This window comes from Rhea pennata, chromosome 1 (genome assembly GCF_028389875.1).
Source record: "Rhea pennata isolate bPtePen1 chromosome 1, bPtePen1.pri, whole genome shotgun sequence".
Classification (NCBI taxonomy): Eukaryota; Metazoa; Chordata; class Aves; order Rheiformes; family Rheidae; genus Rhea; species Rhea pennata.
In genome coordinates, this window is record NC_084663.1 from 15,037,727 (window position 1) to 15,054,988 (window position 17,262).

Consider the following 17,262-nt stretch of genomic DNA (forward strand, 5'->3'; position numbering starts at 1 on the left):
CTGTCACTGCTGGGGGTTGCCTGCTGTATCTACGTACTAGGCAAAGAAAATGATTTATCTACACTGGAGACCACAATGTGTAGCACAGAACCAGGTAAGTAGTCTCAAATGATAACAAGAAGCAGAGTCATGGAGTATAGGAGAAAGAAGAGAGACAGGGTTATCCATCCCAGCAGAACGTCATTATAGCACTTGGAGAAACCTGCAGAGCCTAAAGCTACCACCTCATTACCCCTCCTCTCCTTCTCCCTACATCCTTTCCTTCTCTCCTCCAGTTTCCAAGTTTAGGTCTGAAAAACAAGTAATTCAAGAAAAAACAATAGTTCAAAACCAAAATTCACCATCATATTATTTATCAGAGAATTCTGGCAGTTTTAGTTGTTATTGTTTCTTCTAGACTTCAGATTGCCTAATGGGTGATGGTAGTGGAAGTTACAAAAGGTTTGTTGTCCTTTGCTGTTTTATTTTAGGACAGGAAATTTATTCTTGTTATTAGAGACTAACATATATTGGATGGTATAACATTCAGACAACAAAAATAGAAAATATCTGCTGTACAGTATTTACAGGTCTTGTGTATGATGTTTTTCTTGGAATACTTACTAATGATGGGAGTATCATAAACACTAAGAAGGAAAGGGCTCAATTATTAATAAACAACTGGGAACAAAAGACTTTGTTAAACATTTGACAATTCATATGAACATAAAGTTTGAAAGCTTTCACTCTCATTTACTGTAACAGCGGTTATGCCCCCACTCCCCTGCTCCCCCATCCCCCCCAGCCAAACCCCATCCAACTGTGAATGACCACAAGTGCAAAACCTAAGAACTGAAGCCCTGCACCACATCACTAGCCTGCTCGAAGTTTAAGTTGTAAAGTCTGAGAAAATACACACCAGGTATTTCTCCTGCAGGTAGATGTCTGCCACAGCAAATTTCCATCTGCAACTTGCAGGTAACTTGTCTGGGTATCAGTCTAGCACATAGTCGCAGACTATACTTAAAAAAAACCTTCTGCTCCACTACTGACTCCAGAAGATTGCCATACCAGTAACATGATCAGCAATGGACTGCGAGATACTTTCAGTGAGCTCCAGAGGCGGCACTTATTAAAGGGCACTGCAGATTTTGTGGCCTGAAGGCCGTGAAGTGAATGGAGGAGGCTGGAACTGGGCCTTGCACGTCACATGCGTATCGAACAGAGATGCAATTCCTGCTTCTTCTCTGCTTCACTTTTGAAACGATCCAGGTTCGTCTTTGGCTTCGGCCTTATATTAACACATGGCAGCATTACTGGGTAGGGACAGGCAGCAGGCAAGTTATACAACATAACCTTGCTTCCTAGAATAGGTTGTTTCATCCTGTAGGTATTGCCCGTACTGCCTCTCCAGAGATGCGCTCCCATGGATTCTGTACATTGAAATAGCCTTACTGAACCCATTTTAATAAACAATCCAGATTCATCCTTTATCCAGGATCTCTACCTTTTAAATCATTTTATGCTAATTTGTTAGCCACAAATCTTACATTCTCCCCCCCCCCCGGTTACTGTTACTAAGTACTGTAATGATGTGGAGTACTTTTGTGCAGGACTTGTTTTCCCTTTTGTATGCTGTATAGCCAGCTTTAAACCCATTAAAAATATTCTATGTTGGTTTTGTATTTTAATTAAAATACAAAAGCAGCACTGGTCAGGTATCTCAGAACGACAGCTTTACAGAAATCAGAGCTCACTGAACAGCCATAGTTCCTCCTGGATTCAGACAGATAGCACCTTCCATCAGCTGACACTGGTTTCAGGTAAACAAATAGTCCCATCTCCTCCACCTTTCCCAAAACCTCTATTAAGGATTTCTAGTGGCACTTCCATTTAACCATTTAAAAATGATGTGATGCAAATGCAGAACTTTTTCCTCCTACTAAGCTCCTTAGTACAAATAAAGGCAGGCTGTAATCCATGCACACAGAAAGTAATTCAGCTGCATAGTACGGCATAGTGGAGATAAAGCAGTAATGCTGACATTAAACCTGATCCTATATAGCCCTTAAAGCTTGCAGGTAATCCTCCTCTCTTGAAGGACTCCAAACTGAAAGAAATCAGATATATTTAGAGAATAACTCAATATCATGAAAGTATTCACTTTTTTCCCTTTAAACAACAAGAATTGTATCTTAGCTTCCCAAAGTAAATGCTAAGTGATTCCCTTGTTCTTTTTAAAAAGCTCTATGGAATTTGTGTAAGAGATTAAAAAAATTTGACAGCTGCATGACTACTAATTCAACAGTCAGCAACTTCCCATTACAGTGGCACACTCTGAACTGCTTTAGTACCCCTGTCATGTTATAATAAAACAAATAAACAAACCAAACCTATGCATTATGTCTTTTTAAAACACTACCTGTTACCAATGTAATCAGACACAGCTCCCACTAGCTTTTGTGTATCAAATTGTCACATACAAAATTTATGCTGCAGAATGAAACAAAACACGCAGTAATCTGCTCTATGCAAAAGAAAGAAATTACGGTCATTTATTTGTATATATAGGCCTAGTTTAAGCATCTAGATACTTGCCTCTCTCTTCAACCTTTCTGAATAGGCAGGGATATGGATTACAAATGGTCTGTCTGACTGCTAGCAAGTTAAAATATGTTTCTTCAGGGAAATCTGCATAAATTTGTGCAGTCAAAAAAAAAATCACAAAAGGTTTTAGATTCCAAGATTCTAGGCAACATGAACTGTAATATTTGCACAACAGTATGCTGATATAGTTAGAAAAATCTGTGTAGATAAACCAAGGGTCAAAGTTCTGGTTATGCCCAAAGTTTCAATTGTGGTACTTCCTGATTGGAGTCTAAACTAATCTCGCTGAAGTCTACTTTGTCCTTCATTGCTTCCACCATAATGCAATGAACTACTGTTTTTTTCTTTCATATTTCATACATCTACCTCTAACTTTCTCACATCCTTAAAAGCATTGTGCGGGTTTTAAGAGGCTTCCAGCTGCCTCAGTAAGATTCTGCACTGAGCCTTTCTGAACGAAGCTCAAGGCAGGCCAGGAGGCCCTGGGGTGGGGTGGCAGCTGCAAAGCTCCCCTCACACCTTCAAATTCTCCGCCGGTCTGAACGAAGCCCGCAGGAGCTGCTGGCAGTCCTTAGACAGACACCACGCGACACACGGCTGCAGCCACGGCGGCGCGCGTCGGCCGCGGGCCTTGCGCCTCGCAGGCTCCTGCGCCGCTTTGGCAATACCAGCCTTTCTGCCCAGCAGCAAACAAGAGCAGGCCCTCGAGCGAACCGCGCTCAGACCCCTCGTTAGGGGGCTTTAGGGGGCTCATCTGCGGGCGCAGGTTCCCCCGCTGAGAGAGTCCGAGCCCGTTCGGGACGGGAGCCGCGGCCGTGCCCGGCCCGGCGCGGACTCACGGTTCAATTCGCGGAGCTCGGCTCCCGACACGGAGGCTCGCCGGGCCGCCAAAAGGGATCTGTGAGCTCCCTCTCCTGGGCCCGCGCTAGCACAGTGCGCGCCTCTCCGGAGCCGACGCGGAGCGGCGCCCAGTAAACAAGAGCCGCATCGCGGTGACGCATGCTCCCCGCGGGCCGCCGGTCCTCTCTTAAAAACAAAACGAAACCAAACAAAATGTCCACGCTCAAAGCGACAACCGCGAAAATCCCAAGCGGTTTAAAAGCTTGGAACTGACGAAGTGAATGCAAACCCCTCATAACAAAGTCAGCTATCACTCGATTCGTCCTAGGAGATGTCGTTTGCCGAACGCCGTTGCAGCCCAGGCAAACTGGCCGAAAGCAAGGCCGCCGGCACACGGAGCCAAGACCAGCACGCACGCAGCGATATCCAGCAGGCTGCCCGAGTTTCTCTCCGAGACCGCCGTATTTGCTAAACTCCACGGGACAGTGCACAGTAACCAAGAATTAAAAAATTAAGCTTCTGAGGGTCTTATTATCTTTGATTTTCTACAGAAGCGGGCCCAGTCAGAATTAAGATCTCGTTACAGTCAGCTGCTGCATAAACATCAGGTTCTTTACCAACTGCTTTTCTTCTAGAGTATTTACAAGCACGCAGATATCATAGCTCTGCTATCACGACCAGAAATAAAGAGCTACATAAACAAGTCGGGCTTTGCTGCAGCAGAGCTCTGCACGCTAAAGCATCTCTCAGCCAAACCTCATCCAGCTGCCCCCTGCTACTACATGTAGGTTCCCCATTAACTGGAAATATTTCTTTTGGCAAAACTCTGAGCATTTTGAGCAGAAGTAAATTTAATGCTCATATGATGCCATTATGACGCCAACAAGCAATTTTTGTTTCAGTTATATTTAAAAAGGTGACAGAAGAATTTGATTCATGAAAGGGGAAGGACACAATTGACGTGTGTAAATAAATGCAGTCTCCCTGCTCCTTCAATGTAGCTTCAAGTGCAGCAGAGTGGTTATTTCATTGAAATGTTGAAATTGAACATGTACTGTTCCCAAAACAGCCAAAAATATCAGCCTGTAGTGGACTAGCACGGGATGCTAGTTTAATGCAAATCTATTCTTTCATCTGTTTCCAACATGAAATACGTTGATACACAAGCTCACGTTACAAGATGCTTACAAATGCCTTAGGGTTTAACTTCCATGTATTTGCACCCATGTATGGAGCACTGTGCCTCAGAAATTAAGCTTGAAGACATTTTCTAGAGTACCACGCTCACTGCCTGCTCATCCTGCCTGACTCCATGGGGATCCTGACGGGGCAGGAGAGGAACAGCCCCAGGTGCCCTCAGTTTCTCTCTTAATCACACAATCCTCTGCCCGAGACCTTGGAAGAACAGAGAAAGTGGATAGGGAGTGTGAAAATACAAAGCAGCACTCTCAAAGATTAGTTAAGGGAAGTAACCTCTTCAACTGGCATTGCAGGGCCTTCTGGCAGTAGCTGCAAACAGAGTAGAAGACAGACCTCAAACTGGGTTCAGGATATCTTGGCCCACTGGACCTGAAACACAGCCCAGAAATTCAGCCAACATACCTGCTGTGAGGGTGCATAACATGTGGTTGGTTGGTTTGTTTCTGTGTGGAGCTTTAAGTCTGAAAAACAGATTATGTGCTTGGGGCATGAACCTACCCTAAGCAAAATAATCCCAACTGCTTTAGGGAATTCAGGGTAGGAGAGCACTCACTGCAGGGACACGTCCCTCACAGAAAGCAAAATCACCCAAGCCAAGGAACAAGAAAACAAAATACAAATAGGATAGAGAAATAAGTAGAAGAGAAATAAATAATAGGTACAGAAATAATAGGTAAATATTAATAATAAGTAAATAGATAATAAGACAAATAAGAAAGAAAGTTTAAAATGGATTGAAAAAAATACACTTAAAAACGTATGGTCATAAAATGCTCAACCAATGCTGTGGGAAACAGAGTTGAAAGAAAGTAAGAGTTGCATTGCATACGCCATCATTTTATGGCTAGGATGTTATATTATATATTGACAATAGCTATATATATATTCTTCTGGAGCACTGTAATAGCACGCTGTACCAAATAATCCTGTAGAGGCCTGCAACAACTCTTTCAAAAGCAAGGCTGTTGCAAGGGGAACATGTGATAATCAAAGTTCAAATCACAATTCTTGAATAGCCTGCCAGTCACATCAAGTTTTGAATACTTAAAATATAACAGAAGGTTGCATTAAGGAAGGGTCAACTTTCACATAAAAGCAAATTAGTGCACCAGAGTTTTCTTGGGAGGAAAAGCATACTGATCACGTGAAAAACTAAGCAAAAGTAAAGTAAATTAAAAATGATGCTTAGGTACATGAAAATAAAAATCCCTTATCTGAAAAGTGAGGCTACTGTTAGCTTTTGGTTATTGAATATTGGGATATTGAAAACTGACAGCCTCCTGGATGGATCTCAAGAGATCCATCAATGTATCACCTGAACTAGTGTTTCAGGAAGTTATAACCAAGTGCTTCCATTTTCAATCTAAAAAGGAGAATTTATCAAAAACATCAGTAATATTTTTTATATATAAAAGGAATGCTTTAGTAGAGCTGAAGACCATAGTAGTTTTCCTTATAAAGGGATTAACTTTCTGTAAGTGGCTTTCTTTACACAATATCATACTAACACAGGCAGTCTGTGCTTCAGCAGATGAAATCCTGCACTCATCACATGGAAGAAGTTTGTTCTGTTCTCGTTCTTTTTAAAGATTGGGAGTCCTGGAGCTAAAGCTTCCTGACTACAGTTCTAGAGATCTAGTAATCTAGAAAATAATTATTTACTGCGCAATACGAGTTCAAAATACAATTCTTTGTAACACAGAAAATCAAAGGATTTTTTTTAAGGATCATTCTCTTTACTCATCTTCTGGGCTTTAATTAAGTGACTAAGAAATAAGGACTGACAAAAAGCAATTCCTTTGTAATCTGTTTTTCTGAGGCCATAAATGTGGCTCTGGTAATAGCACTGCTTAGTAAAAATGTTCAGGGACTGCCTATTCACCCATGGCTGTACAGGTACATGAACGTGCTTGACCCCCGTGGCAGAAAAAGTCAGGATATCAGGGTGTTTTTAAGAAAACATCTAATAGATCTCTGTCGCTGATTTTGGACTAAAGGAGTTGGGATTTTTGCCATTAAATAAAAAAAGAACGGAGATATGCTAGCATCACTTTATAGCAGCTTTTTTGTGCTGTGCATCCAAAGAACATTCCTACAGAAGTTTCAATAGGAGGCCCAAAATTTAAAAATTTAAGCTTTTTCCTGATGGACACCATCACTATCTGACAGCTTCCTCATTTTAAGCTATTTGGACGTGTATCTAGTACAGAAAGAGGCTGCTGGGTCTGGAATGTGTTCTGGGACTAAAACTTCAAAAATGCAGAAACAAGAGCCCAATCTGCTGGGAAAATACGTGTTTTCTTGCTAAAGCCGTGTGGGCCTAAAATAGTTGCCAGAATTAATTTTGTTTCCTCATCGTGCTAGGTAGGTCAACACGCAGGGTTTTTTCCACATTGAAGCAAGGCTCCAGCTTCAGCAGTCCAGCACTGGCAAAAACAACAGAACTGACTCCAGGCAAAAAAAAATCAACCTGACAAGGAAGGAAATGGCAGAGCATGTGTTTCAACAGCAGCCATATTAAATGCGGTGTTTTGTTTTAGAAATTGTATGTTTATCTCAATCCAAGCCTAAATCAGGTTTCTGATGTTTCACCGCCAAGGGTATTTCAGCACTGAAGGACAGAAGAGGGGTTTTAAATCCTGTCGAGGTTGTTAAGGGCCGAGCCAGAGCGTTTGGGAAAGTCAGCGGCTGTACCGAGGTTGTAGCGAAAGCATTCCTGAAACTCTCTGCCTGATCGTTTCTGCAGACTGCAGGGGAAACCTGCCAATAGGGAGCGAAAACCAGGAGCGCGGACCCAGATTTCTATGAATTCAAAGCACTGACTCAACAACTCCGACCAATCGCGGGGTCTGACGTGTTTTCAAACACGGAGCCTACGAAGCGTGTTTGGGGCCTGCAACATACTTCTGCTATTCTTAAAGCATCATAGAACTTCACAAATAAATCAAACCACCAGGAATATCCCGAGAGAAAGTATGAGCGCTCTGCAAACAAGCCGTGCTTCAGCGATGTTCAGGTATGCGTCTGTTACCCTACAGACCAGCCTGATGCCTCAGCAGTCCCAAATTTTCGCAGCTGCTCCCCTAGAGAGGCAATGGCACCCAGGCTTCTAGTCCTCTTGGGGAGAACATGGCAGAAAAGCGGTGAACACAGGTTTAACTGAGGAGGGAGTACCTTAGTGCCAAACATTGCGCTCTTAAGGCAATAAATTATACTGGTATTTTGGAAAACTCCTAGGAGGCCTGACATACACCCAGCCCCTTTCTTTCTGTTTGATCTTGCCTTGTCCACGTGCCTGAGATTTTGCTCCATTCCAGTCAGCTCTACTCGCATGACGCTTGCCCCATCCTCACTGATAAAAGATGCATGCCAAATATAGTTCATTCTTTATCCAGGCCAAGAAGCTGTTGCCAATTTAGATGTCAATACGCATTCAAGAGACTTTCTAAAACAGCTTCAAATACCTAGAAAGCATAAGAGAAGACAACTTAGGATCTGCTTTCTTAGGAGAAACATCATCTTTTTCAAAAGGTGCCTATTCAACCTCTACTACAACAGAGTTCTCTTTCTCAATTTCGATCCCTACAGCTTCCTTACAGATGAATTTCTCTTACTTAAAAATAAAGAAAAAAAAAGAGGTATAGTAAAGATAAAATTAAGAAATTAACTTTCAACCTAAATCATCTAAGCAACTGGAAGCACCAAGGGGCCAATCACACTATCTTCCCAAAATATACCTACAAGTAAACTATAGCAGCAACACTGGGCCTCAATCAAAAAAATTCTCCCCGGACTACCTATTGCACAAATGCATAAAACCCACCGTCTTTGTTCTCGATTGCTTACAAATGAGGGTGTCTGTCAGTCTCAGCAGTGCCGAGGAGGTCCACGGGCCCACCCTGGGTAGAGCACCATGTCTGCAGGCTTCTAAGGAAATGGATGAAACTAATCCTGCGGGGAATGAACATTCCTCTGCTAATACTGATATCTGCAGTTCCTCGAGTAAGCTCAAACAGACAACAAACTCTTCAATATTAGATGTGGTCTTCTCTTACGCAACCTCTTCCCACTGCTCTAAGGCTAGGAAAGCTTTTGAGTATTTTTAAAGAATATTTACAGGCAAAGGATTAAAGTTAAATGATGCATAAAGAGTTAAGGCACAAGTACAAATATGCAAAAATAGCATTTCTTAGAATCATAAAATTCATAGAATCGTAGAATCAGTAAGGTTGGAAGGGACCTCTGGAAATCATCTAGTCCAACCCCTCTGCTCAACAGGGTCACCTAGAGCATGTTAGACAGGGTTGCATCCAGGCGGGCCTTGAAAATCTCCAGAGAAGGAGACTCCACAACCTCTCTGGGCAACCTGTGCCAGGGCTCCGTCACTCTCACAGGGAAGAAATTCCCCCTCACATTCAGGCAGAACTTCCTGTGCTTCAATTTCCGCCCATTGCCTCTTGTCCTGTCACAGGGGACAACTGAAAAGAGTTTGTCCCTGTTCCCTTGACACCCTCCCTTCAGGTACTTGTACACACTGATCAGATCCCCCCTCAGTCTTCTCTTCCCCAGGCTGAACAGGCCCAGCTCTCGCAGCCGTTCCTCATAGGGCAGGTGCTCCAGCCCTCTGAGCATCTTCGTAGCCCTACGCTGGAGTCCCTCAGTAGCTCCATGTCTCCCTTGCACTGGGGAGCCCAGAACTGGACACAGGACTCGAGATGAGGCCTCCCCAGGGCTGAGTAGAGGGGCAGGATCACCTCTCTCGACCTGCTGGCAACAGTCTTCCCAATGCACCCCAGGAGACCATTGGCCTTCTTGGCCACAAGGGCACATTGCTGGCTCATGGTCAACCTGTCATCCACCAGCACTCCCAGGTCCTTCTCTGCAGCAGCTGCTTCTGTACATTGTAGTGTTAAGGGTTAGATGAAAAAGGCCTCAAACGTATCTGTCAAATGCTTACAGTAAACAAGAACATATTGGTTGCCTGATGTGCGCAATACTGGATAAATCTTTACAAGCACCCCAAAGTTACATTTCTTAGCCTTAAACTGAGATTCCACAGTACAAGTTAATATCGATATTTCTTACTGACTTAACTAGGACTAATAATAAATGTTTTCTTTCAATTAATCTCACATTAGAATTAGTGACTTAGATTCAAACTATATTCACATCAGTATATTCACGTGTTCTGTGGGCATGTATGTTTTGACAGAACAAAAAATGTACTGTAAGTTGTACAGACACTGATTAAAACTGTCAAACCAGTATTTAGCTGCTTGCCGACATGTACCTCAATGAAGACTTTGGAAGAACAGCCCAGAGTGTATTTAACTGAACTTGCAAAAGTACACTTACGAACACTCAAAAAATATAAAATGCTTTAAAGTCATGTGTATGCATGGGACAAATACAGGTATTATTATTATATTTTTCTGTTCCTGAATTGCGTATCATACTTTTCTTCAGTCATTTGCTCTTGGGCTACAGCTACTACCTCAGACTTCCAAAATTTTTTTTTTCGCATAATGGATAACATTTCTCCAAAAGTCTGACAAAGTTTTTATGCTAAGATTACAAAACGTTAAAAAGTTGCATCAAATATAGAAAATTCCTTTTTTGTTTTGTTCTAATCTCCAGCCTTTGAAAACTGTAACATGCTCAGTGTCACTGAATACGTTTATTCAGATAGTGTACAGTAAATGCAATCTATAACTAAATTCACATAAAATTTTTGCAGAAACTTGTGTTCAGTGTGTTATCTCTTCCCTTCTAAATGCAAATGTCAATATTCTGGATATGCAGTCTAGCAAAAGTCGTCCCCTTCCTACTTTTTTTGGCATTTAATTCTCAATTTCTACCACTTAAAATTTTATTTTAATTCTATTCAGTCTGTATATAGGGAGTGTTATAGGTACTGAACTTGCCCCTTATAGATGTCTTCTGCCTTTAGATAATGTCAATATGCTTAATCAACATATTTAAGACTTACTTCCTACCACATCTCCGTTTAGAGCTCTGAATTCTTGAGAATAGATAGATGAATGTGCATTTCAGAGGGAAAAAACCCAGCATGCTCTTGCTAATTCTTAGAAATATCTATAGTCTGTAGCTATGAACTCCTAAGGAATTAATCAAACCAGAACAGGCATAGCTCAGAAAAGTACTGCTCTCAGGTGAATTCAGACAGCAAATATTTCATCTTTATGATCTGATGTCCTTTCCCAAAGATATGCTTTTAAGACTGTAGTTCAGCTAAGACTGATTTAATAATTAAATATTTAACTTAATATTTTTTAAAAGTAACCAATGTGAATAGTTTTCTCTTATTATTCAATAGCAAGTTGACTAGTCTCACCAAAGGATCAGACGACCTACAGGACCCACCGCTAGCAAGGAGCAGGAGGGCACCGCTGGGGGAGGACGGGCGAGACGAGAAGAGCCGCCAGCGCCTCTTCCTTCGGCAGGAGCGGGTCGCTAGCGCAGTTCAGTTGCCCATCGAACTGCAACGTGGCACAGCGACACCACTGCAAAACGGGCACTGGTGTCACTAGCGGCCAAAAAAAAATCCCGCACAGGTGATAAAGTTTGAAAGCTGCTGAAAGTCCCGTTGCTGTTGTTGGAACAGATTCTTTCAACGACTGCAACCGTCCTCGCAGTGAGCCGTCCACCCCGGCAACGAGCTCAGCTGCACCCTGCAAGCAGGCCAACGGCCGCTGCGGGAGTGCCTCGCATCCGGGATTTTTTCTTGCAATCTATGAAAATTCATCGTCAAGGCTGAACAGTTTATTCTGAAAATAATTGCTGAAAATGGTCCAGCATCTAAATTTCACAATAAAAATATCTGCATTTTAATTCGTCCCCAAGTTTTCAAATAAAAAACTTGAAAATATATTTGTACTATTTATTTTCTTAGTTAACTAGAAGTTCAATTTTTAATTAAATTGAGAGTTCCAAAAAAATTTCACTACATTAAAAGTTCCCTGGAAACCAGTAAGTGTGCATTGAATAAATGCAGAATTGACTGTCTGTCAAAGGAAAAAAATCAGTGTAAAAAGTGTTCAATAATTCATTTGCATGATAAATATTTACTATTGTATTTCTTGCAACACTATATTAATACTCCAAACATTAGGGAAAGACAGATCAGTAAAGCAACAAAAATCAGGAGTCTTTCAATAACGTAGTGAGAGTAAGTGGAGTACAAGGAAAGTTACAAAAATGAGCGGATACAAAACTAGGAGAATTTTACTGTTGCTGGACAATACACATTACTAAAAGCACTACTATACAGCATTACAATTAATCTTTTAATTTAGATTAATTTTGAATAATACATAATATATTTTAATGTAACAGTACAGGTTATATTTTAAAATTGTTTAGTCATTTTTGCCATTTGTACAAACTAATATTTCAAGGAATGCGAGTTATTTTTATGAGGCAGCCAGCTGCAGACGTTGCTGAATGTCAAGTATGTTCAGTTCCCGAAAAACTGGGATATTTACAGTTCAGTATATGCTTTCAAAAGATCCCCTAACATCTGAACAGAATCTATGTTTGAATGGCAAACAGCAAAAAAAATTGAGACTGAATTAAAGGAAATAAACAGAGATTTATCTGTAAAGTATCTTTATTCCACATAAAATCCACTTGTGTTTAGTAACCAAGACCTGGTCCACACTTACGAGAAGTTACTACTGCAATGATATATGGTGAAATAATCTTTAAAAAACTTAATTAAGAACAACTGCTTTAAAAGAATTACTTTCCTGCACACTGCAGTACAGAAGGCGATGATGACTAATGGGGCCAGGCACTGCATGGCCAGCTGCATCCTCTGGTGTGGGGGAGGCACTGCAAATGCCAATAAATGCTTGCAGGGCAGGTAAAGAAGCCACTCTCTTCCATCTAGGGTAAAAATATAAGAGAAAAAAAGCCCTACACAATCTGCTGTAAGAGGAAAAGCTGACCTGTTCATTAGAATAAGCTGCTAAAATGTCCGTATAATTCTGTTAAAATTCCTTTTGCTTTCAATTACTATGAAGCACATACTGAATGGCTAGCTTGCATATAGATGTCCATACCATCTCCACCTGAAGATAAATCCAAAGCTAGATCTCCATTTCTGTAGTATTTCTAAACCCACATAACAGCATCTTATTTTTTGTAATAATACTAATTCCTGAATATTTTAACATTTGCTCGTTTTACAAAGATATCAACAAGAAAAAGAAATTTCAATCCACAGCATAGCTCCATATACAATAATCTATATTGCTTTTATTCTACAAAATTAAACCTTATTAATCACCCAGCAACACTTCTGTGCATGTTAATAGATGAACTAATTAAACATCATGTTCTTAAAGGAAAAAAAGCAGAGTTTGGCTTCTGTAAATATATTTTCACACATAACAACAACAACAATCTCAAATTTCCCAGAAACTTTACATCCATCTCTAGGTGATCTGAATCAGACATTTGGTGCACCCATGGCAGTCTCTGAGGATGTAAAATGCCGCATCAACTAAGATTATGCTGACCACAGCGTTACATCCCGAGTCCCTAAGGGATGGAGTAGGCTCAGCGCCACATCCACTCAACTTTATGAAACCTCTGAAAACTTCCATGCAAGTATTCTGAGACAGATCTCCAAAATCATCATTTCTATTAAAACAAACAAACAAGCACTTCTTGCTAAGCAAGTGGATCTCAAAGGAGATAGCTACCCTTGCAAACTGTAACATATGTTTATACTACACCCATGGTCCTCCTTCAGCTTGGAGAGTTTTTTTTAACTGGGATGATCATTATTAAAGAATAATGCTCCTGTCAACTGCAATATTTCAAAACCCAACTGGCAACTGATTCTTGTGATACAGCTGAAGTGCAGCTTTAAAGCGTATCTTAAAAATGAGAACGACAAAGCTTACTGGTAAAACTAGTTGAAGTCAATACTGCTGCTATCTCACCCGACGTGAGCAGCTGATGGGAAATGCACTAAGAAAATGAAGAATTCCAGCTGAAAGAAAAAAAAAAAAAAAAAAAGAAAAAAAAAAGCAAGCAAGCAAATGACAGAGCCAGGCAGGGTGAAATACTGCTTTTAAAAACCCAGCACAGTTTGCAACATACTCACAGAGTAGCTAGTAGTTTCCTCTTTAAATTAAGCAAGGCTCTAACCTCTTCCTGTTTCACAGCTATACATGCTTACTTAATACATTTTCTATAGGCAGTAAAACAAATATCACTTCTATCAACTTCACAGACTTAAGTATATTTTAAAAGTTACATACTGGGATTACATCCAGTTTTAGGAGACTCATTTTGAATGAGTACCTTCAGATCTTTGCTATCTTGACTGCCCAGTAAATTACTGGTGATGAAACACTATTTATCCCTTAAAAAAATACTATTAATGTGAGGATTTTTTCCTAAACAGATGCTGTACAGCCATATAAAAACGCAAAAAAGGGAAAATACTGTCTTTATACCTCACTTAACTCCAAAAGATCACTTCACAAACTAGTTAAGCAAAGCTTTATTTATTAAATTTCCTTCAATGACTTAAAAATATACAGCAAGTCAGATCTTCAGTTAACTGGCTACAACACAGACACAAAATAAAGCTTCTAATAATCACCTGAATTGAATCCAAAATAAGACTTATTTGAGCTAACTTTACAATTTAACATTAGACTCCAGAATTGTCCCAATTAGGTTTTTTGGAACAACACACTCCAGGAGGTGAGAAACCTGAATACTTACGTTTAAGGATTTTATATATTTATTCTTCCTGAAATCACCAAATCTTGGCAAAGCTGCATTATATTCACATCTGCTTGATTCAACTTAACTGTGTTCTATTAAGTTTACTATTAAATGTCTCTCCAAAACCTTCGTAAAAGCAGCCATTTACCATAAGGTAATGGCTTACTGACAAGTAAAATATTCTTTGTGAGTAGATCAAAATCTCATACACAGCCAGGCTGCAGTATTTTTTGAAACAGAAACCTTCTCAAAGAGAGGTTTCAAGAGAAGAATGAAAGAAGTGGGTGTGCTTTTGGGGAGCTTTTTAGACAACTTTTTCTTCCACAGACTGAAAGACTGCCCTACAGAAAATGCGATTATGTCTGAATGAAAAAGAGTCAGAAGATCAGTCCTCATGCAGCATGGAGACTGCAAGTGTTGAGCGAGTTGATAGGTGGGATGATCTGGGCAAGGGATGACACGTCAGCCGAAAACAGAAGTGAATAAGCATAAAATAAAGTTGAAAGAGTGAGAGGCAGTTTAAGATAGAGAAATAGTAAATATAACTGGTCAAGAAGCTAATTCCACTAAATCATGTCTTGCCAAAGCTAAAGAAGGGAAGGCTGCAAAATACAGGTGTGATGTGATGGAACAGAGATGGTAGTTTTGCTGGATGATAAACAGATAAAGGTATCACCTGCCTCATCTGCTTTTCAGCTGACATTATGCAGCTCTGCAGAAAATTAGCCGCTCTATGCATACTCTCTTGTCATTAATCAAGACTTTCCAACAGATAGTCTAACCTTCCCTAAGCATTAAAGAATTGCATTGTGTTTTTTCTCTTTGCTCTTGCATGCTTTGAAACATCATTCCAATCTTGATGTGCCACATTAAATGTCACACTTCAAAAAAACAGAAGCAAAAGACGCAAGGCAATTCTACTAAAATGGGACTAAGATTCAGTTTAAAAACTGAAAACCTTGTTCTGTTTTTTATAAAACAGATCCATGGAACAAAAATCCAATGATTGAGCTGAAGAGAAAAGAAAAAGGCATACATTACTCAATGAATAATTAATGGTTAATGCAAAGCCTTGTACTAAGCAAGCTGAAAAGTGTTCAATGGAATAGATTTGTCTCCATATTTCTCTTCTGAAACCATGACATGTTAAGTTCCAAGTACTGTTTACTTCAATTTTGTTCCATCTCAGTGGAGCTATCTAGCTAAAATTGTCACATCTGTATCTGTGAGCAAAAAAACCCAAAACAACAAAAGAAAAAACTGTTTAGAAACTGCTTCTGGTGCTAATGATGGCAACAACTTCATAATTTCTCTATCCGACCTTATTGCATGACCAGCAGCTGGAAATAAAACTGTTCCGGCACGCAGGCTCCTGAGGAACTTGAAACCCTCCCTGTGGATGAACGCAAAGCAGGAGTGACCGAAGGCTGCTTTGCCAGGTTTTGCTGATACCAACCTATGAAGTGCAAGGGAGGAAATGCCTTGCCCCTTCGAAATCTGCCTTTATCTTTTGCTTTTTATCACACAACAATTGAATACACCGCTCATAGGATCAACGTGACTGGGCATCCTTAAATTAGGGCAGAGCCGAAGTTCAGCTTTGCTCCCTCGCACCTGCCCACGACAGCCTGCTGAGAGCACTGAGACAAAATCACAGTGGGAAGATAGGAACGCGGGGAGATAAAACGGCGCGAAGCGGCAAGGAGGGACGTAGGGGCACCCTACGCAGAGGCAGCAGCTGCGCTTGACCTGTGCTAACTGTAGAATAAAGGCTTTTTGATTTTTCATTTCCAAAGAAAATTTTGTTCCAAAAAATGTTTCCAAAATTAAGGTAGCATTCCTAATTATTGTAGCAATCTTGAAACTACTAATGTCTGTAAGATACAGTAGTCAAGTATTTAAGGATTTGCTTTTCTATTTTACAAAAAATGATGTGGCATATAAATGAAGCTGTGAACATGATACGAACTGGATAAGAAAAAAAAAATCCCAACTTCCCTCTCTTCCTAGTACCCCTAAAACCAGAACAGAACAAAACAAAAAAGCCCCACTAAACGTATCGTTTGCTGTAGCATTTTTTGTTCAACTTTCGTCCTTGTCTATTTTCAATTGCAAAGAGGGGGGCTAATTCTGATTTGATTTACTCCTAGAATGCCAGATAGGGCTTAGGGAATAGCAGGGATTTCAGCCAGGGAAGAAAAGGAAACTAAAACTACTCCAGTTCTTCCCAAGTCTGACAAGAGGTTAAACAGAAGAAAAAACTACAGATTACTGCATCTGAAGAAAAAAAAAAGAAAAAAGAAAAAAAAAAAGCTGAAATACAGGTACAAGATGAAGCATTTATGACTGCCAGGACTCCAAGCTATGAGATGTGAATTGTGATACTGAGGTTTGTGTGCAGTATTTTAGTGTATGCCTTTTCTCTGCTGTGGGGACAAGATACAAAGCTTTTTTTCCTTCCTTCCCTTTAACCTCTTTGCAAGAAAAGAATCTGACCTTGATAGGGCAACTGGAGTATTACCGTGTCCCTTGTTGGAGACTGTTTAACTCGGTGCAGGTACAGCCCATAGATCTTCATCCCAGACGGACTGACTGGACGATAGTTTGGAAGGGATGAGACAGAATGAACCATACGGGAACACTCAGTCTTTGTCAACCAACCAACCACTGATAACTGCTGTTTGAGCATCCGGATTGCCTTCAAAATCACTTTACATTCAGGACATGTCAGTAGTTATCACTGATCACATAAACATAGGAGCTGATATATCATAATGGCATTTAAGGAAAATTTACTACTTCCTGACAGTTCTGTATTTGGCTTTACATTTCTCTTAAAACCAGCTATTTCGGCTTAGTTCAGGAAGT

The 17,262-nt window shown here is 40.4% G+C and overlaps 1 protein-coding gene across 4 annotated transcripts in view; it reads right to left on the reverse strand.

The window, feature by feature from the left end:
* ATXN7L1 (ataxin 7 like 1) overlaps positions 1-17,262 on the reverse strand; it is a 122,051-nt gene that overhangs the window by 46,094 nt on the left and 58,695 nt on the right. The window contains exon 1 of one of the 4 annotated variants that reach the window (XM_062582130.1): positions 3,426-3,459. The exons of the other annotated variants lie outside the window; for them this stretch is intronic. The gene's annotated coding sequence lies outside the window, so the exon portion shown is untranslated. Of the gene's footprint in view, positions 1-3,425; positions 3,460-17,262 lie in introns of those variants that run through there. 4 annotated transcript variants of the gene reach the window in all.